Raw genomic sequence first — 26,481 nt, forward strand, 5'->3', positions numbered from 1 at the left:
AAGGTATTATGAACAAATATCCTAAAATTCTGTACTATAACATTCTTGAGAAAATAGTACTAAGATGAATTTCCTTGTCCTCCTATATATCTTATATTTTATCTCTTCCTTTAAATGAATGTTATTAGCCTATTCAAGAGCCCATTTGTTTAACTTTTCAAAGTTATGAAATACAACATAAAAATCATAAAGATGCTTAATACATAAATATTTAGTTTAATAAATAATTATAAGTTCAATGCCTATGAAACCATCTTCCAGCTTAAGAAATAGGACATCAGCACCTATTTGAGGTGAACTGTGTCCCCCCAAATTCTTAGGTTGAAGCCCTAACCAGCATCTCAGAATGTGACTGCTTTTGGAGATAGGACCTTTAACAGGATAGTTAAGGTTAAAAGATGACATTAGGGAGGCCCCTAATCCAATGTGGCTGGTGCCCTTGTAAGAAGAGAAAGTTTGGATGCACAGAAGGAGATACCAGACGTGTGAAGTGCAGAGGCAAGACCACGTGAGGATCCGGTGAGAAGACGGACATCTGCGGCCACGGAGAGAGGCCTCAAAAGAAATCAACCTGGATCTTGGACTTAGAGCCTCCAGAACGGTGAGAAAATAAATTTCTGTTGTTTAAACCACCCAGACCGTGATATTTGTTATGGCAACCCTGGCAAACTAATACAGCGCCCCCACAAGGACACTGTGTCCCTCCTGATGACAATGCCCTCCCTTTCCCACCTTACACATAGTCACTAGTTTACAATTATTGGTAAACATGCCATCACTTTTCACTGCAGTCATGCTTGTACCCAAGTAATTACACCTGTGTTTGCATCCAAACAATTACAGCTGTTTTAAAAAATTAATTTGAATTTGAATGCCTTTAGGCAATGCATCCATTCTGTAATTCACAGTATCCATTAATTCCTATTGTCTTCGCCTGTCTCATCCTTGGGCACGTGTGTCTGACAATTGTTGGCCTCATGCCCAGCTTCCTGGAACGGGCCATTTTATAATGGCCAATTATCAACTCAAGACTGACTAAGCCAATGATTCTAACCATCATACTCCTTCACTCCCACCTGTTACAAGGACTAAATGTCAAGTTTTTAGGTTTATATTACAGTTGAAACCATTTTGAGAATTTCATGACACCTATTTGAAATAGTGTCACCCAGAACTGTCACAACCCAAGATAGAAAATTGCTAGTTTAGCCAAGGTGATTTTTATTTAAAGAGGCAGCAATATCAAAATCTGTTTCTTGCCTGTATCATTCAGGGTCCCCTACAGAAAACAGATGGACAGTCACGTTAAACTAATTGAAGAATTTATTTTCAAAGAAATTCATTACAAGAGTAGGAGAACCATGAAGAATTATGCAGAAACCTGGTTCTAGTAGGAGGAGGGAAGAAGAGAGGGAGGAAGGAAGGGAAGGGAGGGAGAGAGGAAACACCAGAAAGAAAGAGAATGGTCTAGAATAGAACTTGTGACCTTTCTAAAAAAAAAAAAAAAAAAAAAAAAAAGGTTTTTAAAATTTATTTCAGAGAGGAAAGGAAAGGGAGAGAGAGATAGAAACATCAATGATGAGAGAATCATTGATCATCTGCCTCCTGCATGTACCCTACTGGGAACTGAGCTTGCAACCTGGGCATGTGCCCTTGATGAGAATCGAACCCGGGACCTTTCAGTCCACAAGCTGACACTCTATTCACTGAACCAAACCTGCTAGGGCAAGAATGACCTTTTGATAAAATTTCCAGCCAGCCTGAGGCAACTGCTCAGTGAGAGAGCAAGAGACATAAATTTGTGTCTTCACTCTTCTTCCTCTAATTTCCTTGCTGGCTCCTCAATGAACTAACCCAGTGGTCGGCAAACTCATTGGTCAACAGAGCCAAATATCAACAGTACAATGATTGAAATTTTTTTTGAGAGCCAAATTCTTTAAACTTAAACTTCTAACGCCACTTCTTCAAAATAGACTTGCCCAAGCTGTGGTATTTTGTGGAAGAGCCACACTCAAGGGGCAAAGAGCCGCATGAGGCTCATGAGCCGGAGTTTGCTGACCGCTGACCTAACCTAACCAGAAGCCAGAGGGCTGGGGGACCTGTAGATGTAGTGCATATTGGGCAGAGAGAACAGGAGGAAGGCAAATCTGGAGGGGAACGGGAGAGTTCGGGCACTTTGCTTTTGGAATGGCAGTTTGAGAAGGCATGGATGTTGATTTTCCCAGGCAATTCCATGTTTGGAATGTGACAACTCTCCAGGGAGACCAGCGCATGAGAAACATACAGCTTCGCCAGTGTGCCCCTGGAAGCTCACAAAACCAGGATGAGCAGATAGTAATGACTAAGAGAAGCAAGAGCAGGTGTCTCAGTACTTAGAGACAGCATACTTCTTAGACATCTTGCTACCAGTAAGATTGTATGACATTTGAATTTAGTAATTTTAACACTTGAGATACTCCATTGTCAAATGCCAAGAACAATTAGGAGCAAAACAGAAAGCTACCGTATGGAAGGATTAATGTGCTTTTTAGGAAAGTGGGTGTGATCTCTACTTACATTTGTAATCAGTTAGCTAATCTTAAAGCATAAATCTCTCCTAATACACACACACACACACACACACACACACACACACACACACCTAGAGGCCTGGTACATGAAACTCATGCAGGGGGGATGGGTTTCTCTCAGCCTAGCCTGCACCCTCTCCAATCTGCAACACTTCAGGGGATGTCCAACTGCCAGTTTTGGCCCTATCCGGCAGGACATCCCTCTCACAATCAAGGATTACTGGCTCCTAACCGCTTGCCTGCCTTCCTGATTACCCCTAACTGCTTATGCCTGCCAGGCTGATTACCCCTTAACCACTCCCCTGCCCACCCAATTGACAACTAACTGCCCTGCCCTGCTGGCCATCTTGTGATGACATGAGGGCATCGTGTGAGGGCACAAGGACAACCTAGGCTTTTATTAGTGTGCATATATATATATATATATATATATATATATATATATATTGACAAAAGTGGGAATTTCTAAGTGTTTTTGTTTTGTTTTGAAAAACTTAAATAACTATTTCATTATATGTAATACAAAATCACCTTTATTTCTAGGCAATTTTTATTATAATGGAATATAATCAAAGTATAATCATACTGTATATAATACAGTTATATAATATATTTAATATATAATGATATATTGAATAATTTAGACTTTATTATATAATAATATAATTTATAATAATATATAATGAAATATAATTATATAAAATATTATATATATATTATATCCTTATAATCATCCTTATAAATTTTGAATTGGGCATTAAAAAAGTTCTTGAAATCCAGCCCAAAGATTTTAGCTATTGAATACCAAAGCAATTAGTCAAGGGTAATCTACAAGCATAGCTATTTGGGACGCTAAAAGGATTTTGGAAATACATAGTCATCATAGTTATACAACATTGTCAATGTAATAAATGCCACTGAATTGCACACTGAAGGTGACTAAAATGGAAAATTATATATTATATATCATCACAATTTAAAAAAATTTTCTCTGATCTTCCTCATCCATCCCATAGTATTTCATTTTAACTGAGGATATCATATGAGCCTCAGAAACTGCACAGTACCATGAGTTTGAATAAAGCTACACCGTGAGATAAAAACAAAACAAAACAAAACAAAAAATCAACTTATGAAATGGTAATTTCTCGCCCTGACCTGTTTGGCTCAGTGGATAGAGTGTCAGCCGGGTGACTGAAGGGTCCCAGGTTCAATTCTGGTCAAGGGCACGTACCTCGGTTGCAGGTTCCATCTCCAGCCCTGGTTGGGGCTCGGGGGCGGGAGTGTGTGGGGTGGGCAACCAATCGATGTGTCTTTCTCACATTGATGTTTTTCTCTCTCTTCCTCCCTTCCACTTTCTAAAAACCAGTGGAAAAATATCCTCCAGTGAGGATTAACAACAATAACAAAAAGATAATTTCTCCTTTGAGCTCATAGCACTAGAATGACCTCTCTCAGGCCCTAGTTATCAAACTGGGATGTTATTAAATCATTAGAGCATTGCAGCGAGTAGATCAAATCATATTTTACTATCCCTAAATCAAAGGCTTTTAGCCTTTTCTCGCTAACGACCTAAAATAAACTTCTCCGAAAAGCATAAACAAAACCGTAGCTTCTGGACCATGAGCGCAGAGGGAGATGAGAGGGCCGAGGGCGGGCTCGCTTGCCAGAGGTGATGGCGATGGCTGCCTCCATCTGACGGAAGAAGCATGTCTTTCTTCTCCCTCTGGCCAGGCGCTGAATTTGTCTGTCTCCCACACTGGAGCACAATGGTCAGGAAACATAGCTTTCATTTTATAAATAAGCAGAATTTTTGTCCAAGGTGTTTAAATAGTAACTATGGGGCATTTCTAATTTAAAAAGTAACATGTGTTTAGTATAATGATTTTAGGGAGGAAATAAGCAGAACGAAATCACCCATAATTTTACCGACCAGATGTAATTATGTTTAGTATTGTGTTTGTGTAAGGTGAGGCGTATTTGCTTAATTTCAGTCAAAAATTATAGTGCCTGAACTAGAGCCTAACATTACGAAAGGAATCGTTTTTCACTGAAAATTGGGGAAAGTGTAATGTATATATTGGGTCGGCAGCTAAGTAATTGCGGGTTTCACACATATATGGCTTCAGTTGAATTTTTAGTTTGCAGACGTAGTACAAATGTAAAACACATTTTGTTATTTGATAGTTGGCTATTCAGCTGTTAATCAGTAAAAAAAGTTTTTTGATCTGTTTTGTGGTTTTCGTTTGGCGTTCGTTGAAAAATGGAAAATCAAAAGGAACATTTTCGTCATATTTTGCTTTTTTATTTCCGCAAAGGGAAAACGCATCGCAAGCTCATAAAAAGTTATGTGCTGTTTATGGTGACGAAGCCTTAAAAGAACGGCAGTGTCAAAATTGGTTTGCCAAATTTCGTTCTGGTGATTTTTCACTCAAAGATGAAAAACGCTCTGGTCCTCCAGTTGAAGTTGATGACGCCCTAATCAAAGCAATAATCAATTCAGACTGTCACAGTACAACACGTGAGATTGCAGAGAAGCTTCATGTATCACATACATGCATTGAAAATCACTTAAAACAACTTAGCTATGTTCAAAAACTTGATACATGGGTTCCTCACGAACTGAAAGAATCACAGTTAACGCAACGCATTAGCAGCTGCAATTTGCTAAAGAAACGTAATGAAAATGATCCATTTTTAAAACGACTGATAACTGGCGATGAAAAATGGGTTGTTTACAACAATATGAAGCGGAAAAGATCGTGGAGCAGGCCAGGTGAACCAACTCAAACAACATCAAAAGCTGATATTCATCAAAAGAAGGTTTTGTTATCAGTTTGGTGGGATTACAAAGGAATTGTCTACTTTGAACTCTTACCACCCAACCGAACGATCAATTCTGATGTCTACATTGAACAACTAACGAAATTAAACAATGCAGTTGAAGAAAAGCGGCCCGAATTGACAAATCGAAAAGGTGTTGTATTCCATCATGACAATGCAAGGCCACACACATCTTTGGTCACTCGGCAAAAATTAATGGAGCTTGGTTGGGATGTTTTGCCACATCCACCATATAGTCCTGACCTTGCACCATCCGATTACTTTTTGTTTCGATCTTTACAAAACTCCTTGAATGGTAAAAATTTCAATAATGATGATGATGTCAAATCGTACCTGATTCAGTTTTTTGCTAATAAAAACCAGAAGTTTTTTGAACGTGGGATTATGATGCTGCCTGAAAGATGGCAAAAGGTCATTGATCAAAATGGGCAATACATTACAGAATAAAGTTATTTAGTTCCATGAAAAAATTGTCTTTGATTTTCTTTAAAAAATCCGCAATTACTTACTTGCCGACCCAATACATAGCACAATCCTACCGCATGGAGACGGACCCCATTACTATTTCGATGCGTTCTGGCCCAATCTGCCGAAGGCCACGAGCAAGGAATGCTGTCGTCTGAAAAATTGATTTTTACAATAAGGGGGCCGCAAACCAGAGGAACCATGGGGTTTCTCTGGGGAAAAAAAGAAAGAAACAGGGTTAAAGGATTTAAGAGAAGCATTGCTTTGATGGGCTCAGAGCAAAGCAGGGCTGTGGATAAAAGAGCCAACATGAAGTCGGGACTACAAAGTAGAACCAGAGTCCTTTTTCCTTGGAAACCACAAAATGAAGATAGATGATGTAAAATGAGGCCGCTGGAAACCCCTTATCTGGCCTCCGCACACAGGTTGGAAATCAAGGCTGTTTCTCCGTGTCAAAGGACTGAAATCCTACCGGCAAGAAAAGTGAGGTGCTGTAGTCTTAATCTTACGATTTCAAAGGGCAATCTTTTGGACAGTCTAGATAATAGAAAACAAGATTTTCCAGTGAGGAAGGGAGTCAGAGCCCCTTAAAGAAGGGAACCATTATGAATCGTTACAGCCGCAGCGTGGCCTTGGCAGGAAGTGGCTCACGTTAGCTTAGCGGCTGGCTTGATCTCCATCTATGCCCGTTAGCCCCACCAGATGAATGCAGGACAGAGATTTCACCTTTTCAGTGAGATTTTACCTTTTTTCTTATGTTTCCTTCTATTGTTTTTATGCCTTAGTTTTTTGTTTTTAATTTCTTTTTTTATCTAAGTTGTTGCACTTTTGTACATCCAAATGTGGATCTGACTTTTTTGTACTTAATATTATTTTATTACCTACTCTTTAACCTCTATCATTTTAGTGGCCTAATAGTAGGCCATCTTATAAGTGTATCAAAGATCACTTAACAAATCTAAATTGGTTATTACCAATTTCTGCTTATCATAAATTCCTAATTTTTACTATAACAAGTTATCCTATATAATAAAAGGCTAATATGCAAATAGACTGAACAGCAGAATAATCGAACAACCAGTCACTATGACGTGTGCTGATCACTAGGGAGCATGCATTGAACATGGCTGGTGTCAGTGGTGGCAGGATGGTAGAGCAGGTGAGTGGGGGAACCAGACTAAAGCGATCACCAGTTGCCATCATTAAGGCAAGCTTCTGGTGATTACTGAAAATTCTTTGCTCCCCTGAACCACAGTCCCACCTGGTGCTTGCACCTGCTGCTGGCAATGGCCCCTCTCACACCCACTGCTGGTGCCCGGTGCTGGCCCAATCACTTGGCATTGTTAGCAGGTGTGAGTGACAGCTGCCAGCCCAAATTGCCCTTCAGGGCTTCTCCTCACCCTGTTCCTAAGAGGAGAGCAGGGCTGACAGCTGCCTCTTGCACCCACTGCCTATGACAGTCCTACTCATACCTGCTGCTGGCACTAGCCCCAATCCCAACAGTTCCTTTCAAGGTGCACGAATTCGTGCACTGGGCCCTCAGTATATGATAAACAACTGTATGAATCTAGCCTTATGCAAACTATTTACTGGACTTAACATTATGAGTATTTTTGAGGTTTTTAATATTTATTTGCCAGATTGCTATCTGAAAGGTTCAAGTAATCTATAAAAAATGATAATTTTGTGGCACTTGCCTTATCTCAGGGAATTATCATTTAACTTTTTTAAATTGTTAATTCTAAGGCTGTAAAGTGGTAGCTTCTTATTAGTTTAATTTGCAGTTTTGTACTATAGGCAAGATGAAGGTTCTTCCATATTATTTACTAATTCTAGTACATTTTATATCTTCTCAAAGAATTTTCCTCAACCATGTATCAAAAAGCTTAGGGTATTTTCTCATCAAACCATCTTAGCTCGTTATGTTGTGAAAATATGTATTAAAATACTGATTTTTGTAATTTTAACAGCAGTATTTTTTTTTCTGGGATGTAGTTTAGAACAAGTCTTTGTGAGGTTCTTCTTTTACTCTTTTGAAACCCTTCTTAATAACCTCAAACATGAAGTCGGCAACCAGAAATCTAAATCATCAAGATTCATTCAACTACTATAGATGGAAACTGGTTTGTCGTGATCGGTTCTGATACCTCCCACCAACAATGTGTTACAGATTCTAAAATGCCAGCTTAGGGTAATATTGTTTCACACATTCCTGAGTTCATTTTGTGTAGTGACAACTAGCTTGCTCAGGATGCAGCCAGTATAATCCAAGCCATCAATACCAATGGGCGAGGCAACTGTGAAATACTGTGGTGCTTTTCCATATGAGATTCATGTTTTGCCTGTATCCTCAACAAATATGGGGGGAAATGCTGAATTAAATCGTAATGTCTCCTAGGAATGAATCAATAAGTAACTCAAGGGAGGAAGGCTTACACACAGGAAACATGACTACAGTTATAAATACAGTATCCAGTATGGTCCTTTTTGGTCTCCTATCTGCTTTCTCTTAACTCTGGGATAATTTCTTTCTCATAATGCCTTTTGGACCATGGTTAATTGGGATATTTATCTCAGTAATTTCTGTAATGTCTAGAAGCCTGGGTCATTGTAGTTGTCACAGTGATTTTAGTTTGTTCTTTTCCCAAATTCCTCCAGTCTCTTCATTGTTATCACTGCTAATTGAAAATAGAACATTCAGAAACTTGAAATGTCTTAAAACATCTTATCTTCCTGTGTTAATGCCCTTTCCTTGATTCATTTAATAATTGATGGCGTAAAAGACAGCCTTGGTTGATAATTCACTTTGGAAAACCACATGGCCTATGAAGGGTCATGACGACCCTTTGAGAGAGTTGTTTTCCTTTTGTGCTTAGCCTCAATATTTCTTTTATTTAATGTCAACTTCAGAGTTACACTGTTCAAACACTGCTGATATTGTGTACAGCATGGATGATAACCTTGCAAACTAGGGATCTCACAACATGGTAAGAAAATACATATGAGGTTTGTTTAGCTGAGGCTGACAGGGTGGGTGGAATGCCAAGGCCAATCCTGGGCCATCCCTCCCAACGTCAACATCTTTATACAAGTGGGACCAGCTGAACATGAGCAACCAAAGTGGTCTTGAAAGAGAAAGAAGCGGGGAAAGTCATCGCAAAGAAACAAGAAAAGCTGTTTTAAGTCTGTAAAAGATGCGTGGGGGAAGTTTGGTCCTCCCTTCTTTGTTGGCATGTGGGACACTAGCACTCCCACCTTCGTCTATGCTTTTCTTTTCTTTTCTTTTAAAAAAAAATATATTTTATTGATTTTTTACAGAGAGGAAGAGAGAGAGATAGAGAGCTAGAAACGTCGATGAGAGAGAAACATTGACCAGCTGCCTCTTGCACACCCCCTACTGGGGATGTGCCTGCAACCAACGTACATGCCCTTGACCAGAATCGAACCTGGGACCTTTCAGTCCACAGACCAACGCTCTACCGCTGAGCCAAACCGGCTTCGTCTATGCCTTTCTTTTCATATCTCCTTCCTGACAATCAAAAAGTAGGGAGCCTTGAAAATTAAACGTAAATTGCTTCTACAGATTAATTATGTAAATGCTGGGTTCAATTTCATTATTTTCTTAAATTTCCTAAATCTGAAGTCATAGTAATGATGACTGCTAAGTATGAGTCAAGAATAATGATAATCTTTAAGAAAATTAAAAATATAGCCAAGTACAGAATAAGGAATGTTAGCATTTGCTCATATTTGGTTTTCTTTCTTATCAAAGGAATAAAAATTAACAATATAGTTGAAAGCTCCTGGACCGCCATTTCTAGCCCCAGTCTTATTTCCCTCCTTCTCCCTAAGGCAACCATTACTGTTATTGCTTCATTTGCATGTATATTAATAGTCGATTTTAGATATACATATATATCTAAAATATATACTACATATGTAGTACATATATAGTACATATGTACTAGTATGTGTGTATATATGTACATATTTATATATCCTATATAACAAAGAGGTAATATGCAAATTGACCATGACAGCATCACACAAAATGTCCCCATGAGATCACAAGATAGCCGGCAGGGGAGGGCAGTTGGGGGCAACAAGGCTGCCAGAGGAGGGCAGTTGGGAGCAACTGGGCCTGCAGGGGAAGGAGGGCAGTTGTGGGGGACTAGGGTACAGGGGAGGGCAGTTAGGGGTGATCAGGATGGCAGAGGAGCAGTTAGGCAACAATCAGACTGGCAGGAGAGTGGTTAGAGGTGATCAGGCTGGCAGGCAGAAGTGGTTAGGGGCAATCAGACAGGCAGGCAGGTGAGTAGTTGGGAGCCAGCAGTCTCGGATTGTGAGAGGAATGTCCAATTATCAGTTTAGGCCCCATCCCACAGGGATCTGGCCTTAACCAGCAGTCAGACATCCCCTGAGGGGTCCCAGATTAGAGAGGGTGCAGGCTGGGCTGAGGGACAACCTCCCTCCCCCTGCCCACAAAGGCCTCTAGTATATAAATAATGATGGATGCATATAATTGGACAATAACATGCTTTAAAAATTTGTCCATATCAAAATGTATAATTTTATAGATATAATATATATAAAATCTCATTCATGCCTTCTAACTTCTATGAAGTATTCAGTTTTATGAATATTTAATTTATCTTTTCTCTGACATATACTTTCGGTTTCATATTTTTGTTATTATGATAATTACCTAAATAAATATTCTTGTACATGTTTCCCTGTACTCATATGCAAAGGCTATTTCCAGAATACACATAAAGTGGAATTACTAGATTGTAAAATGAATACATAGTCAAATTTACTCAACATATATAAACAAATGTATCTCCATAGGAATTATGTCAATGAAACTCTCTTTAACAGTGGTTGTAAATTTTTATCTCCCATATTTGACCAATATTTAATATTGTCATGCTTCAAAATCTTTGCTACTCTGAGATAGACCTTGTTGTTTTAATGTGCATTTTCCTACTTATTATCTCATGGTTACCCATCATTCGGGCGTTTTGTGTTGTTTTGTTTCATTTCCCTGAAAATTGTCTATTCCACTTCCAATGATTCCCCTAAGAAGAAAGAGCAGGGTTACTGTTTGCACTTAGGAAACTGAAGCTTAGAAAGGCCAAGTGAGTGACCTACCAACGATCATCGAATTAGTGTGAGTCTCAAGGACTTCAACCTTGGCATCCCAATTCAAACCATTTCTCTTTTCTTGACACATGCTTCTCAGGACACTGATCAATCCATTTTAACCCTCCTATCTCCCTGCTTGACTTCCTGGTCTCGTAAGCTTACCTAAGACAGTCATGAAGAAAGGGAAGTAAAAAAATCCTACAAGTTTCAGTTTGAGGTTCTGGCAAGAAGCCCTGCCTGGAACAGTTGCCCAGTGTTACCCACAGTCCCTCAGGGGTTTGATGCCTATATATACTATTTCTGGCCAAACCTACACAACAAGCCTTTGAAGTATGCACTTTTATAATCACTGTCTTACACATGAGGGCTAAATAGCTTGCCTAGTGTGACAGGACCAGGAAAAGAAGCCAAGAAAAGCATTTAAAGTTCTTCTGAGTTAGAGGAAGTTAGATCAGATTTGTTCAGGAAAAACTTTATGGAGAGATGAAAGCGAATGTCAAGAGACAGTTTCCTCCTTCCTCCCACTTTCCTCCAGATTTAGCCTTTGTAGGATCACAGAGCAATGGAACTGTAATAATCTTTCAGAGTGTCTTTTCAAATCCTTTGTTTCCCTTCCATGAAAATAGCTGAGGTCACTATCTAATCTATTGGAGCCAATGAATTATAAGAACACCAGCAGAAACCCTAGCTAAGGGTTATGTATAAAGGTCTCAGAAGAAATAAATGCACATTTCAAAGCATAACAAAAGCTTCACCTTATGGTCTTTTTAGTTGAACTTCCTGTAGCAATCTCTCGATTAACAAGGAGCACGCAGACACACTTCAAATCTAAATAAAGGAAAGAAGTGGTCTAAAGAGCCTTTGCGTGTGTGGGTATGCATGTGTGTGTGTGTGTGTGTGTGTGTGTGTGTGTGTGTGTGTGTGTGTGTGTTCATGAACCTAGACTAATAATCTACATGCAAGTGGGTATTCTCATATCTTAGTCTTTTGGTTTCATGGCAAAAATAATACTTTTTATTCATTTTGATATATACCTTCCAATCCTGAGGCCTCCTTTTCCAAAGACTGATTTCTGCCCCCACTTCATCAGCTGCCATAGCCCTAGGGATAGGACAGGTTGAATATGGCCACTGGAAAGTGGAGTATATGATGTAGAAGGATGTTAAGAAGGACAAAGAGGCAGAGGACACCCACCCTTTCTGACTCTGGTGGCTTAGGAGAAGGAAGAAAGTAAAAGGGAAGCAAGTCCCTAGGGAGACACAATGCCTTGCCTCCTCAGGTGAAGGCAGGAGAGGGGAGACAAACGGCAGGGACCACTGCTCACTTTCTATTTGGAAGTGTAGGAGAGGCAGGTTGTCCTCACCACCTACTGAATGGACGTTTAGTGGGCCGGAGTTTGGCTCTCCCAAGACATCCTCAGCTTCTACATGGCATGGATGCTGTCCCAGAAACTCCTGAATGCCACTAAAGGTATTCAGAAATGAGTCAGTATTTGACTAGATATTTACTGGAGGGGATCACCATCGCTAGGAGAACAAGACACTGAAGCTGAGGACTGCACATAAAAGACTTGGCCAAATTTGAGGGGCCCATAGCAAGAGGAAGGCTGAGGAATAGATCGGTCAGTAGGGTTACCTACATCATGAGAGAGCCGACCTCCAGCTATGCTGGCTGCTTGTTTCATGAATGGATGTCACAGAACACAGAACTGAAGCAAGGCCTCTAAATTTTCAGACACCATTTTGGAGAAGAGCAGTTAGAAGGGAGCTAATAAAAATATATAAAATACTAAGTCATCCATAGTAAATGAGTTCTCTGCAGTCTCTTTAAGTCACTGGATTATACTGCATTTATTGTATATGTCTAGAACAAAGTTGTCCCGCTACCCAGGGTAGCTTGTAAGATACATCAGATCTATTTTCAAGAGAAATAGTATCTATGTTTTCTTTGCTTACCTAATTGCGATATAATTTTTCGATGCAATGGCATCAGTTTTAGTAGAAAGGGAAAGAACTGAAGAGGTACCAGTAGGGTCCTGGATATAGCACTTGAAGCATCAGGAGTCCAGGCGTCTATTACATCTATGAGCTCTCTCTCACTCACTCTCTCTCTTCCTCCCCCCACCCCTACCCCCAGTCAGCTCCATGAGCAGCCAGCAAAGAATACCTTTCTATCTCAATCCTAATACTAAATTCACTGGGTAGGGTCACAGTCACAGAAAAGAACTTTGGCCTGCTGGATGACATCTGATATGGGTGGATCATGGCTATGACACAATTGAGATCATTATCATAGTTGCTGTTAGTCTTTATCTTTTTTAACATTATTAACCATTTCATGAAAACATTTTATATATCTGCATTGTACCATTTTTCTTTTGATTATTTCATTTTTATCCTAATCATTTTAGTATTATATAAATTATACTATGTGGAAGATGCTTATAACTACCATATTTTCCGGCGTATAAGACAACCCCCTAATTTTACAGTTAAAACATAGGTTTAGGCCTATATTCACTGTATAAGACTACCCCCAACTTCCGAGGCAACACCAGTTCTTTTTTTATGCATGCAAATTATACATGTTCTGTACCCGAAGCTACACTGTGTTCTAGTAAAAAGCCTGCTCAGATTGGCCAGAGTCAGAGAGGCGGTCTATTAAAAAAAGAACTGGTGTTGCCTTGGAAGTGGGGGGTAGTCTTATATAGCGAACATAGGCCTAAACCTATGTTTTAACTGTAAAAATTAGGGGGTCGTCTTATACGCCAGAAAATATGGTAACTGTGTTTAATTGTGAAAATTCTTCAACTCATCCTATTTATAAAATATCACATAAGTAAATTTTTTTTTTTCAGAGAGGGAGAGGGAGGAGAGAGATAGAAACATCAATGAGAGAGAATCATTGATCGGCTGCCTCCTGAATGCCCCCCTACTGGGGATCAAGCATATGCCCTTGACCGGAATCAAAACTGGGACCTTCCAGTCTGCAGACTGGCCCTCTATCCACTGAGCCAAACCAGCTACGGCTCACATTAAGTAATTCTTGAAACAAAGATGTCCAAAATATTTACCGTCTCACACATACAGCAAAATCATTAGATAAGTAGGGATATGTAATTTAATGCAAATCAATGTGACTTTCTGTTTTAAATGTAATGTTTTAGATTTGTGCTTGTCTTTCAATCAGAGTTCTTTTAAGTACTGCAAGAGTCAACAGCTGATACATTTTAAACCTTGAATTTAATTCTTTACACTTCTAGACTATGCTATAAATACCAGTATCTAAAACACAAGGCCGCATTAGTCAGGCCTGTGAAAGTGCTTAGCTTTGCAGAAGCATCACCTTGTTTACACATGAAGGAGTTGACAGCATCTTTGAGACTAAAAGATGCCCACACATGAAAACGTAGAGGCTTCAAGATCCATCACCAGATGCATATGAGCCCCAAATGAGCACTCAGCGTGTGCAGGAGGGAGAGAACACTGCAGCACCAGTAGGCTGTATTTGAATGCATCACTTACCAGCATCTTCTTTGCCAACTAGACAGGCGTTCTGCCTTGTGTGTCTACTTATTCTCCATCTACAGTGGGAATTCAGTAAGTTTTGTTGAATTGTTTGGTAAACCAATGGCCCCAGCAAAAAAAGGGGTTGTAGTGATTGATGAGAAGCCAAGTAGCTCTCCATAAGGAACAGGGTGACAAGTGACGGCTCATGGTGAGATGGAGACAGGAAACCTTGTAGAGAAAAGGAAGAGCGCCAATTCCTCCGGACCATTCCTCGACCTTTGATCTACTTGCAAGGAGTCTACTATGCTACTAATAGGACTGCTAGGAGATAAATTTCTCCATGGCTCCTGCGTATGTCGTCTTATACAGATATACATTGTATTTGATCATTTATAGGAGCTGTGAAGGGGCCAATCTCCGGACTAAGCAAACTTAATCTCTAAAGCTCCAAACTGCATCTGTCAAATGGGGATAATAATATACAGACCTCAGAGTGATGTGAGGATTGATGAGAGAAGTACTGAAGGGCTCAGCCTAGTGCCAGGCCCAAGGAGAGCCACCAGTGAGCTCCAGGCCTTAATGATATCAAGAATGAAGATGTTCTTGCTCTGCCACTTTTCACACATTCAAAGTTTGTTAAATATGTTCAGGTTTTTTAAAAGTCAAAATCTCATGCTGATCGAGGGAGGTTGATTAAAATGGAAATGGGCATTTGAAAAATATATTTATTATCTTAAGTTCATTTTTATCCTAGTTTTTGAAAATCTCAGATTTCTTTCTGACTAGATTCAGATTTCCCCCCAAGTTGTATGAAGACCTCTAGAAAAATAAAGTACCCAGGAAGTATTTCTTGCCTCCAGACCTTTTCAAGAACATGCATCTGTTCTTCAATACGGCTATTTGCTTGGATATATATAGTATAATCTATCCTTTCATAAAAAAATTAAAGGTGAACCTCTACTGCCCCTGTATTTTAACCAATAACATATTGGCCACGCCAGATAAAGTCTATATTAATTTTCTTCTTAATGAATTGTAAATCTGTGGCTATTCTTCTCTTAGTAGAAACTCAAGGGGGGAAAAACCTGCTAAAACATAAAGTTGTTCAGTTTTGCTCATCTTTAGGCAGCCTTTGAAACCATGGGCTGGTATCCGGTATGAAGTAAGTCTTTGAATTCAAAATAGAAGCCCAGCTATTGATTTTAATAGAGAGCTGGCTTCTTATCAGGACAAGTGTCAGGACCTGTGGGAACATTCTTCACCGGGGTCTGATAACAATGTTTACTGGGATTACAAGGAGCGTGCCCTGGCCCCCCTGGACTCAAAGGATTTGAGATCACTTTCCAGTGAGCTGATGCATAAAGAAGAAAACAATAAGCATTCCTCCGGGTGCAGGCAACATGATTCATTGTCACACAACAGTAATTATATTAACAGAGCCTAGTCCTGCTATTTATAACACTGTTCAAAGTAACAGCTAACGCTCTACGTTTCCAAAGCAAAAGCTATAATTTTTGAAAAATGACTTTTAACATTTGAGAATACAACTCATTCAGTTACCTAAGACTACATTTTATAAGTTCCAAAAGTATCTAATAAAAAGTTCTATTAAATTTTAGCTTTCTGAGAGTCCTTTGTTGTTTTCATTTTTTAATCCTTACCCCAGGGTAAAGGAAGATAAATGGTGATGGATGGAGACTTGACTTGGAGACCCCTCCTACTTAAGAACTAGGACACGGGTACCTTCCACCCAGGATATATTTGTCGATTTTTTTTTTAATTTATTTTTTTAGAGAGAGAGAAGAAGGGAGGAAGGAAAGGAGGGAGAGGGAGAGAGGGAGAGAGGGAGGGAGGGAGGGAGGGAGGGAGGGAGGGAGAGAGAGAGAGAGAGAGAGAAAGAGAGAGAGAGAGAGAGAGAGATCAGTTGCCTCTAACACCCCAGTCAGGGATCAAACCCAAAACATAGCCATGTGCCCTGACCGGGAATCAAACCCTCAACCTTTTGGTGCATGAAACAATGCTCCGAACAACTGAGCTACATGCCAGGGCAGACTTTTGAGTTCTGTGTTTTTTTTAATGGCATGAGAGAGACTTGTTAACAAGTCATTTTTAACTCTTTTAAAGATAAAAATCATAGTCATTCTCTGAGACAGGGTTTCTCAAACTTAAGATTAAGTATAGACCTTTTTTTAAAAGTTTAAATTATGTTATATTTGACTCATACAATATAATATATAAAATGTATAAGTTCTGAAATATACCACCTACCTTAAGAAGTAGGACATGGCCACCTTCCACCCCAAAGCCCCTGAAGAACCCACTAGCCAGTTTTATTTTGCTTTTTTTATTTAGTTGAATTTCCCCTCCCCCCTTTTTTATTGCATTTATTGAGGAGACATTGGTTAAGAAAATTATACAGGTTTCAGGTGCACAATTATACAACACATCATCTATACACTGTATTGTGTTCATCACCATGAGTCAAGTCTCCATTCATCATCATTTCTCACCTTTAAACCCTCCTCCACCACCTCCACCTCCCCTTCCACCTCCACTACTCAATTTTGAATTTAGTTTTCCTTTGAGGTTTCCAAGAATTGTTTATCACATATGAATCCATGCCTAAACAACATATTGTTCACATTTGCTTTATAAAAATTGTCTCATGCGCTATGTAATTGCGACAGCTTGCTTTTATGACTCAACTTTTTATTAGTCACTCCTGTAGTTTCTTATGGCCATAATTCATTTTTTAAATAAGATTGTATTGTGAGAATATACTTTAATATATTGAGCTAGTCTGCTGACAGCCATTTTGGTGATTTCTAGGTTTTAGTTTTAGTTTTGCTATTTCATTGTTGTTATGAACATTCTTGAACAATGCAAGATTTTTTTTCTGGAACACTGTCACTAGTATTTTTGGATTTTGCCCATTCTAATAGACATATAGTAGTATCTCATTTTTTTCAATTTGCAATTTCATGTTGGCATATGATATTCAGCTTATTTCCATAACATTTTTTCATAACATGCATAACATCTCTTCATATCTTTACTTGCCCTCTGTTTATCTTGATAAGGTGTCTGTTTAGCTTTTTTGCCCATTTCTTAATTGGGTTGTTTCCTCATTGTTGAATTTTAAGAATCCTCTGTATATTTTCAATAGAAGTTCTTTATCAGATTTGTAAAGATATAATAAACTGTGGCATAAATTCCTACCAGCCCCAATTTTTTAGAAGCCATAACACTTATTATTTACATAAGACAGGTATTTCTTTTGTTGAAAGAGAGCAAATAGGAAGGTTGTGGGGCTTTTTTTTTTTTTTTTTTTTTTTTTGTGTGTGTGTGTGTGTGTGTGTGTATGTGTGTGTGTGTGTGTTTTTGGGGAGAAGGTGAGAGGAATATTATTTCTGGAATTCTAAGAGCTTTAATTTGAATATAAAGTCAAAGCCTGGAAAATAAAAAGTATACAATTTGTAAATAAACCACAGAGAAGGGGAAGATGACAAAATAGTATTTTCTTGTCACCTGGCATCATTCCTGAGCTGCCTCCTGCACACACTCTGTGCCTGGGCTTCCAGACAGCACACAGCCTCAGACAAGGTCTTCTGGAAATGTGCATAGACCTTTCCCTGATGAATCTCCAGGAAGACTAGAAACCTTCTATATATATATATATAAAGGGCTAACATGCAAAGTGTCCCCTTGGGAGTTCGATCGCTCACTATGATGTGTGCTGACTACAAAGGGGTGGCGCAATACATGGCAGGTGACCAATAGTGGCGGCAAGGAGCTGAGGGAACAAGGGAAGGAGGAGGCGGGGAGGCAGGGAGTCAGGGAACCTGATCAGCCTTGATCATTGGCCAGGCCTAGGGACCCATGCAGGAATTTTGTGCACTGGGCCTCTAGTGTAAGTATAAAATACACAGGATGCAGAGATCCCCTAAATAGACTTGCTAAACACCCGCAGAAACAGGGGAATTGATTAAGCAGACTCCCCCTCCATCGTTTTATAAATACTTAGGAAAGGGATCCAGAGGCTTTTAAAAGAAAACTTAAGCCCTTAATAGTTCTCTAAGGCACATTCTATAAGACTTTATAGTAAAATAATAATTAGGCAAATTGATTATGTTACTTTAACAATAAGAAGCACACTACTCTTTGCTCTAAGAACTATAAAGTATTACCTTGAAATCTCCTTGAAATAGATCTAGAATTGCCTTAGGTAAATAATATCTGAAAGGTAAAGGTTTTCTTTCTCTTTACTTTGTTATTGGCAGATTTGTGAGAAAAATGAATGCCATAAAACCAGCTTTTCAAAATATGAATCCTCCCCCATTTTTAGCAATATGGAACTTTAGTAGTGCTCAAAAGGTCACAGGCATATTGAGTGACCTTTAAAAAAATCCTCTTGGCAGAAAGAAAAATAATCCAGACTGGTGGGAAAACATCACAATTCCTTTAACCCTTAATAATTATGGAAGTGAGAAAAAAGCTTAGAATATTGTTAATGGCAAACTCAAACCAGAAAAGGCTTTTAATTAACATCTAGGATTATAAGAGAAGAAAGGACATGCTACATTTCATAAGGTATTCCAGTTACTTGAAATTTTGTTAGGAAAATCGAGCCAATTCTGGGTATATGTATTGTAGGTGCAGAGCTGGTGTCACCAGGATCCCTGTGTGGGTACAGCGCCCATGACCCGCTGCCATGGGCATTGACCCCTGAGGGCTCACACCTGCCTCCTTCCATAGCACAGAGTCTTTAGCTAAATGAGTCTTTACTCCAGGTTTGCCTCACCCCAGGGATGGAGGACAGGACAGCGAGTACCCAATGACTGCCTTACATAGAGGAACAAATGGCTACCCTCTGGCTCAGGGTGAGACTGTCTGTGGGACAGCTGTGGCCCAGAGCTTCCCGATAGGGCCAGCTAAAACTCAGTTACAGTGGAGCTCACCCCTGCTGAGTTCTCCTCACCTGTTCCATCTTGCTTTCCCCACCCATTTCTTCCACAGATTCCTGAGAATCCCTGCCTCCGGCTCTGCTTCAAAGGAAGCCAACCTAATACAACACAGTAAAATCTGAGACACTCTCGAGCCATTTCTTCAATCCCCTCCCATTTTTGCCAACTGATAATCACATTTTTTAAAAAACATTTTTTCTTCTTTTTTTTTAATCAAAGACTTTCCTCAGAGGACCTAACATTTTCTTTTCATACACATTTATAACATTTAGGTTAAATGTTCTCTATCTCCTGGGATACTTGATTTTAACATGACACAAAGAACACAACTATAATGAAGGGATTTATTGTTAGTGGCTAAAGAATTTGGGGGGAGGGGAAGTTAACTTTCCAGAACCAAAACCAATACATTTTAAGTAAGTATATACTCTACCTAAACACAAGTTTCACCTGATTTAGCAAGTACTGATGTTGTTTGTATTGCAACATTGCCACAAATACTCCCGAGGGCCCCTCCAGCTTCCTCTGTTCCTGGGAAGGGGGTTCTGCAAGCAGGAGCCAAGTGTTTCTCTCGGACCCCACTTCTGTATCTCCAAGCAGAAATCACTTTCTCCCCTGGAATCATGGAGAAGGAGGCCTTCAGCATTTCCCACAAGGTCCTAAAATGGTCATGCACCTTTGGAAAGTATTGTTTATCTCATCCCCATTTTGGGAGGGAGTCACAATATCATTAATATACTAGAGGCCTGGTGCACAAAACTTGTGCACGGGTAGGGGTTCCTCAGCCTGGCCTGCAACCTCACCAATCCGGGACCCCTCGGGGGATGTCCAACTGCCTCTTGCAATCTGGGACTGCTGGCTCCTAACTGCTCGCTTGCCTGTCTGCCTGATCGCCCTTAACCTATCTGCCTGCCTTCCTGCCTGATCACCTCTAACCACCTCTGCCTGCCTGATCACCCCAGCCACATCTTCTTGCCTGCCTGAGAACCTTTCAATTTGACTTCATTGACCAAAAAATTCCATATGGGGAGGTGGTTTCCAGGGAGTGACCCATTAAGCCCCTTTCCCCTAAGGTTTATAAAGGCTGCAGTGCTTTCTGTCCTGATATTTTCTTTTGATTTGTCACTATAGCAGCTTCAAAGCTCAAACCCCACGTGGGGCCCCTTCTCCTTCTCCCCCTCCTGTGGCAGAACTCTCTCTTCCCTGTGAAAATCTCTTTTCCTCTTTCTCCCTGTAGTTTTTCTACTCTCTGTGTGGTTCCCCTTATCTCCTGTGAAAGGATGTCTTCCTTTCCCCTCAGGTGTGGCACCTTTAGTTCTCTGTGAATGTATGCCTTTTGCCAGCTCCAAGTCCCCAGCCATCTGTGTCTTCCTCCCCCATGGATCCCTTAATTCCTAAAACTCCCTAAACCTGCCTATTTTACCCCTAAAAACTCCTTTCAACTATACTCAGACTTTTCTGAACATACCCATAGAATCCTATTTTTACTGCTTATAGTTTAGGAAACCCCCATGTGGTCTAATTTCCCCATTTACCACATGGGAACTTGAGGTCCCGGGAATTTAGCTCTGGTTTGCTAATTCCCAGGCGACCCCAGCTCTGAAATGAGGGATTGCATCCTAGAGGCAGTGCCATCCTGCATCTACACTGACAATGTATGGCATGCCCACCACTGGATTTTTCCGCTCTGGGCAGTGGTGAAAGCTGGCTACCAATTCCAGCTCCGTGGTGACTTGGCATGGCTAAGGAGTCAGTGTTTGAAATGTGAGCTTCAGACCTTCTGCTGCATCTGTATAAATAGGCAAATCTGTCCCAGACCCAAGTTGACTAAACAAGTGACCATTTGTTTTTACTGGGGCTGGAAACGCACCGTCAGAGGCCTGGTTTTAGAATCTCACTTGTCCAAATTCATGGTAATTCTCTGTTTCAACAGATCTCAATGGTGTAGATTAGGGGTGTCGAACTCAATCAGAGAAGGGGCCAAAATCTAAAATCCAGCCTAAATCGCAGGCCGAATGGTTTACTGAACAGTCATAAACTGACAATGTCATAAACTGACAGCAGAGTGCAGTGATGACAGCGCGGTGTGGGCCACATTGCAAGGCCTGGCGGGCTGGATTTGGCCCGCGGGCCTTGTGTTTGACACATGTGGTGTAGATGATTCCAGGTCTCTGTTTCTATCAGTGATTTTTTTGGGGGGGGAAAATTCAGATTTAAAAAAATTATAGATACTTCCCCACTTTAATAACAGTTTGGCTTTTTTGATCAATGAGGTCAAATTGAATGGTTCTCATTCTATGAAAAACCAAAGTGTTTACGTTCAAAATAACAGACTTGTCCAATCAGTGATTCTCTCTCATCATTGATGTTTCTGCCTATCTCTCCCTCTCTGAAATCAATAAAAATATATTTTTTTTAATTTTAAAATAGAACAGACTTATCTTTCAGTTCTAACCATGAGAAAAGGACAAGTTTTGTGGTGTGTTTTTCCCCCCAGAGATATGTCATAATGTCTGTATGTTTATAAATAAACTAGGGGCCCAATGCATGAAATTTGTAAAGTCGGTAGGAGTGGGGGTTGGGGGGTGGGTGGGAGGTCCCTCAGCCCAGCCTGCACCCTCTCACAGTCTGGGAGCCTTCAGGGGATATCCAACTGCTGGCTTAGGAAGAGGGCCTAAGCCAGCAGTCAGACATAATTAGTGCTGTCACGGGATGACCATCGGGCTGAAACGGCTCTCAGACATCTCCCAAGGGGTCCTAGATTGCAAGAGGGTGCAGGCCAGGCTGAGGGACCCCAGCAGTGCGCAATCAGGGCCAGGGAGGGATGTGGGAGGTTGGCCAGCCGGTGAGGGACTGTGGGAGGGCTCCAGGTTTTGTCCAGCCTGTCTTGGGCAGTCCCAATTGGCCGATCCCAGCAGCAAGCTAACCTACCAGTCAGAGCGTCTACCCTCTGGTGGTTAGGGCATGTCATAGTGATTGGTCAACTGTCTGCCCCCTGTTGTCAGTGCACGTCATAGCAAGCAGTTGATTAATTGAATGGCCAACTGGACGATCAGACACTTAGCATATTAGGCTTTTATTATATATGATTAAAGCAGTGTATGTGGGGTGTATTTAGCAATAAACCCTCAAGCCTCATGCTCCCTTTCCATTCAACCAAGGAAACTACAGAAAAAAGCATCTTGGCTGGGAAAAAAAATAGGCCATTTAATACCCTGTTTATTGTTCAGCATTTTATATGGGTCTAAATGTGTTTAAAAAGAAACTACTGGGACAGCCTGCTTTTTCCCCACGCAAATAACCCCAGCAGAAAAGGCCAGTCTGCTGCTGCCACTCCCCCATTCACCAAGGAAAGCCTCTTCCACAGGTCCTCAAGTTGAAGGAGGGCAGCCAAGTATTCATTTCCACTCAGGAGTTATCCTCAGTGCCTCAAGCATCCTTGTAGCTCAGTGCACATAGCCTGCAAATCTGTTTGGGGAATTAGTAACCCCCTCCCCTTCCAACAACACAAACCAGAATGTCTCCTGCTTTCCTAACCTCCACCCTCCTAATCCATTCTCTCTGCAGACCAGGCGAGGACAGGAATATCGCAGAGTTAATCTTCCCACAATTATTTGCAAAAACATGGTATTTTAAAGTTAAAGGGGTCTTAAACATGAACTCACTTTTGTGCTTTGTGTTTCCCCCAGGAAAATCCTGCTGTTCCCGGGTGGCATACCATCACCCTTTATCACCACACGCTCCTGGAGCAGGTGTGTTTTGTAGCCATAAGCATGCAGCCTCTCCCTTTGCACAACTTCAATAGTGATGTAAGCCTACACATACACACACACACACACACACACACACCACTGACTTAGGGGGTAGGTGAGGGAGTGGGAGGCAGTGTGAAATAGATGGGAGAAAAAAGGATAGCGATGAATCAAGTTGAGAGTCTGCTGAGTAATCCTTGGAGGGTTCCAGAAACACCACGTCTATGGGCTGAGAAGCCACTGCCAAGGCCAAGGCCCAATAGGCTTCAGCTGGAACATCAGGGAGCAGCCCCTCTGCTCCGTGTCCTGCAGTTTCCTTCCGGCTCCAACATACACCCACCCCTTTAATGACACAACTTTAAAGTAAGTGCACAGGGATCTTTAAGAAAATTGCTAAACCACCAGACGAATAGATGCTGTAGCCTGGAAGGAAGTATTTATTTGGTAAAGTAAATTTGTGTATGTGTGGCCAGAGCTAGTTCTCAGCAGATTTGGGTCTTGGCTTCTCCAGGAAAATATTTGTTTCCTCTGTGTGGGATTGTTGTTCATGCCTGGGGAGACTCAAATGTTTGCCTCTATTAGCTTGCTCGGGTTGTCATAGCATAATATAACAGACTGGGCTGTTTAGACAAAAGAGAGTTGTTTTCTCATAATTCCGGAGGCTAAACATCTGAGATCAAGGTCAACACAGTGTTGGTTTTTTGTTTTTTTTTCCTGAGGCCTCTTTTCTGGGCTCCCAGATGGCTGTTTCCTTTCTGTGTTTTCATATATTCCTCCCTCTGTGTGTGTCTGTCTCTGAATTTCCTCTTCTTATGAAGAAACTAGTCACATTGGAATTAAAGCTCATTCTCATGCTGTCATATTAAATTACTTCTTTAAAAACTCTATTTCCAAGTCCAGTTACATTCTAAGGTACTGGGAACTGGGACTTGAAGACCTGAATTTCGGGGGGACACAATCCAGCCCCTAACATCTCCTAATATAAGTAAGAAGAAACACAAAATGATTTGGACTAGGTTCATGGCAACTCAGTCTAGACAACTAGAAAGAAAATAGATATGCCCATCCTATAGATGATGGTGTTATTCATGACCAAAATGTACTGATGTTAGAGTGCTATATTCTAAAGTAATTTTTCTGTTGAGCAAGAAGATGCTGCTGTGGGTAGGGGATTCAACTGAAGGGATTGGACATTCTCACCGTCAATCACCTTAGGAAGTGATTTCTTGCAGAACTGCAAGAAAAATGTAGGGAAGCATAACATAGTTCAGTAGAACCTGAGGAGGACTGGGTCCTATGACATAGATATAGATTTGCCACACTCCCAGGAGTGACATGAGTTGGACCCTGTCACAAGGACCACACCCTATAGCACATTTGCTGGTTAAGCCACTAGTAAAGAGAGCTTAGCAGCAGTTCCAGTTTAACCAGTGGGATTAATATATGGCCAGTTGCTAGCATGGATGGGCAGGTGTGAGGGATGGGGGCAGGGCACTGGACCACAGGAATACCAACCCTTCCACTTGATTTTCATCCACTTTCTCAGATAACATACCTTTTTTCCTTAATTTTTAAAAATTTACATAAGACATAAGATTTACCACCTAATATTTTTAAGTGTATAGTTCAATAGTATTAAGTATATCAATATTGTTGTACAACCAATATCTAGAATTTTTTTATTTTGCAAAACTAAAATCCTGTAACCATTAAACAACAACTCCCCATTCCCACCTCCCCCCATCCTCTAGCCACCACTATTATACTTTCTGACTCTATGAAGTTACCTCATAGAAATGGAATCATACTGTCTTTGTCTTTTTGTGACTGGCTAATGTTCTAAAAATTCAGCCATGTTGTAGCATGTGTTAGAATTTTCTTCATTTGTAAAGAGTAAATAATATTCCATGTATGTATTGATATATACCACACTTTGTTTATCCATTGCTCTACTGATGGGCATTTGGGATGCTTCCACTTCCTGGAAGAGACTAATGCTGCTCTGAACAAGGGTATACAAATACCTCTTTAAGATGCTGCTTTCCATTAATGTGGCTATATGCCCCAAAATAGAATTGCTAGATCTCAAGTCCATTTTTTAATTTTTTTGAGGTTATTTATTTAGTTACTTACTTTAAAACCTGTTTCAAAAATCAAAGTGATGTAAAATGCTTTTCACTGAGAATCCTTAATTCATGCCCTTTTTCTCATCCCATCTCATTAACCATATATGTAATTTTCTTTTTAATCCTTCAAGTGTTTCTTTAGGCAAATATATGTATATATTCTCATTTTCTAAGGCCAAAGAGACCTGTGGTAAACAAGATTTGGTCCCATGATCTTCACCTCTAATGTCTTATCTGTGATTATGTTACATTACATGGCAAAAATGGGCATGGCAGAGGAGATTAAGGTTATGGTGCTTAAAATAAAGAAATTACCTGGATTATAGGTGTGATGCCCATAGCAGCAGAACAAAAGGCAGGAGAGACAAAACAGAAGTGAAAGTTAGAAATTCAAGGCAAGAGGACTCAGCCCACCAACACTGACTTCGAAGATGGAGGAAGGGGGCCAGGAGCCAAGGAATGCAGGCAGCTTTGGAGACTGAGGACAACGCCTCTTCCCCACTGACAGCCGCTAGTAAACAGGGACCTCAGCTCCACAAATACATGGAAATGAATTTGGTTGACAATCTGAATGAGCCTAGAAGCAAGTTCTTTCCAACAGCCCCCAGATTAAACCTAAAATGTCCAAAATCCTGCTTTAGGCCCTTCAATTCTCTCCCCTTGGGAGTAGACATTGTGATAAAAAAAAAAAAAAGAAAAAAAAGAAAAAACAACGCTGGACTAATTGCATTCAATAAAAATGTATGAACTGCCTGGTGCTGTTCTAAATACTAGAAGCAGAGTGTAACAAATGGTCCTTAGTGCGTGTGTGTGTGTGTGTGTGTGTGTGTTGTTGTTGTTGTTGTTGTTTTGTTTTCTGTGTGTGGTGTTTTTGAGGGTTTTTGTTTTTTGTTTTTTGCTGTTTTGTTTGCTTTGCTTTGCTTTTTTAACTCATAGTGCTTACATTCTATTGGGGAGTTGGGAAACCCAGAGATAATCAATAAAGAAATAAGTAGATTTATGGCATGTTATGGAGAAAAAAAATAGGGCATGGCGGCAGTGCTGGATAAGGAGAGGAAAGGTACTATTTTACTTAAGGTGGCATTTGTGCAGACACCTGAAGGAAG

General features: G+C 40.4%; 1 long non-coding RNA gene across 1 annotated transcript; it reads left to right on the plus strand.

Moving 5' to 3' along the window:
• The first annotated feature begins 209 nt into the window (after positions 1-209).
• On the plus strand, positions 210-26,070 carry LOC311625395. Its single transcript, XR_014795498.1, has 3 exons — positions 210-601; positions 23,187-23,249; positions 25,702-26,070. It is a non-coding gene; the product is annotated as an uncharacterized lncRNA (long non-coding RNA).
• The last annotated feature ends 411 nt before the right edge of the window (positions 26,071-26,481 follow it).

Source organism: Pipistrellus hanaki (assembly GCF_964339955.1).
Source record: "Pipistrellus hanaki genome assembly, chromosome: 7".
In the NCBI taxonomy this organism is placed as follows: Eukaryota; Metazoa; Chordata; class Mammalia; order Chiroptera; family Vespertilionidae; genus Pipistrellus; species Pipistrellus hanaki.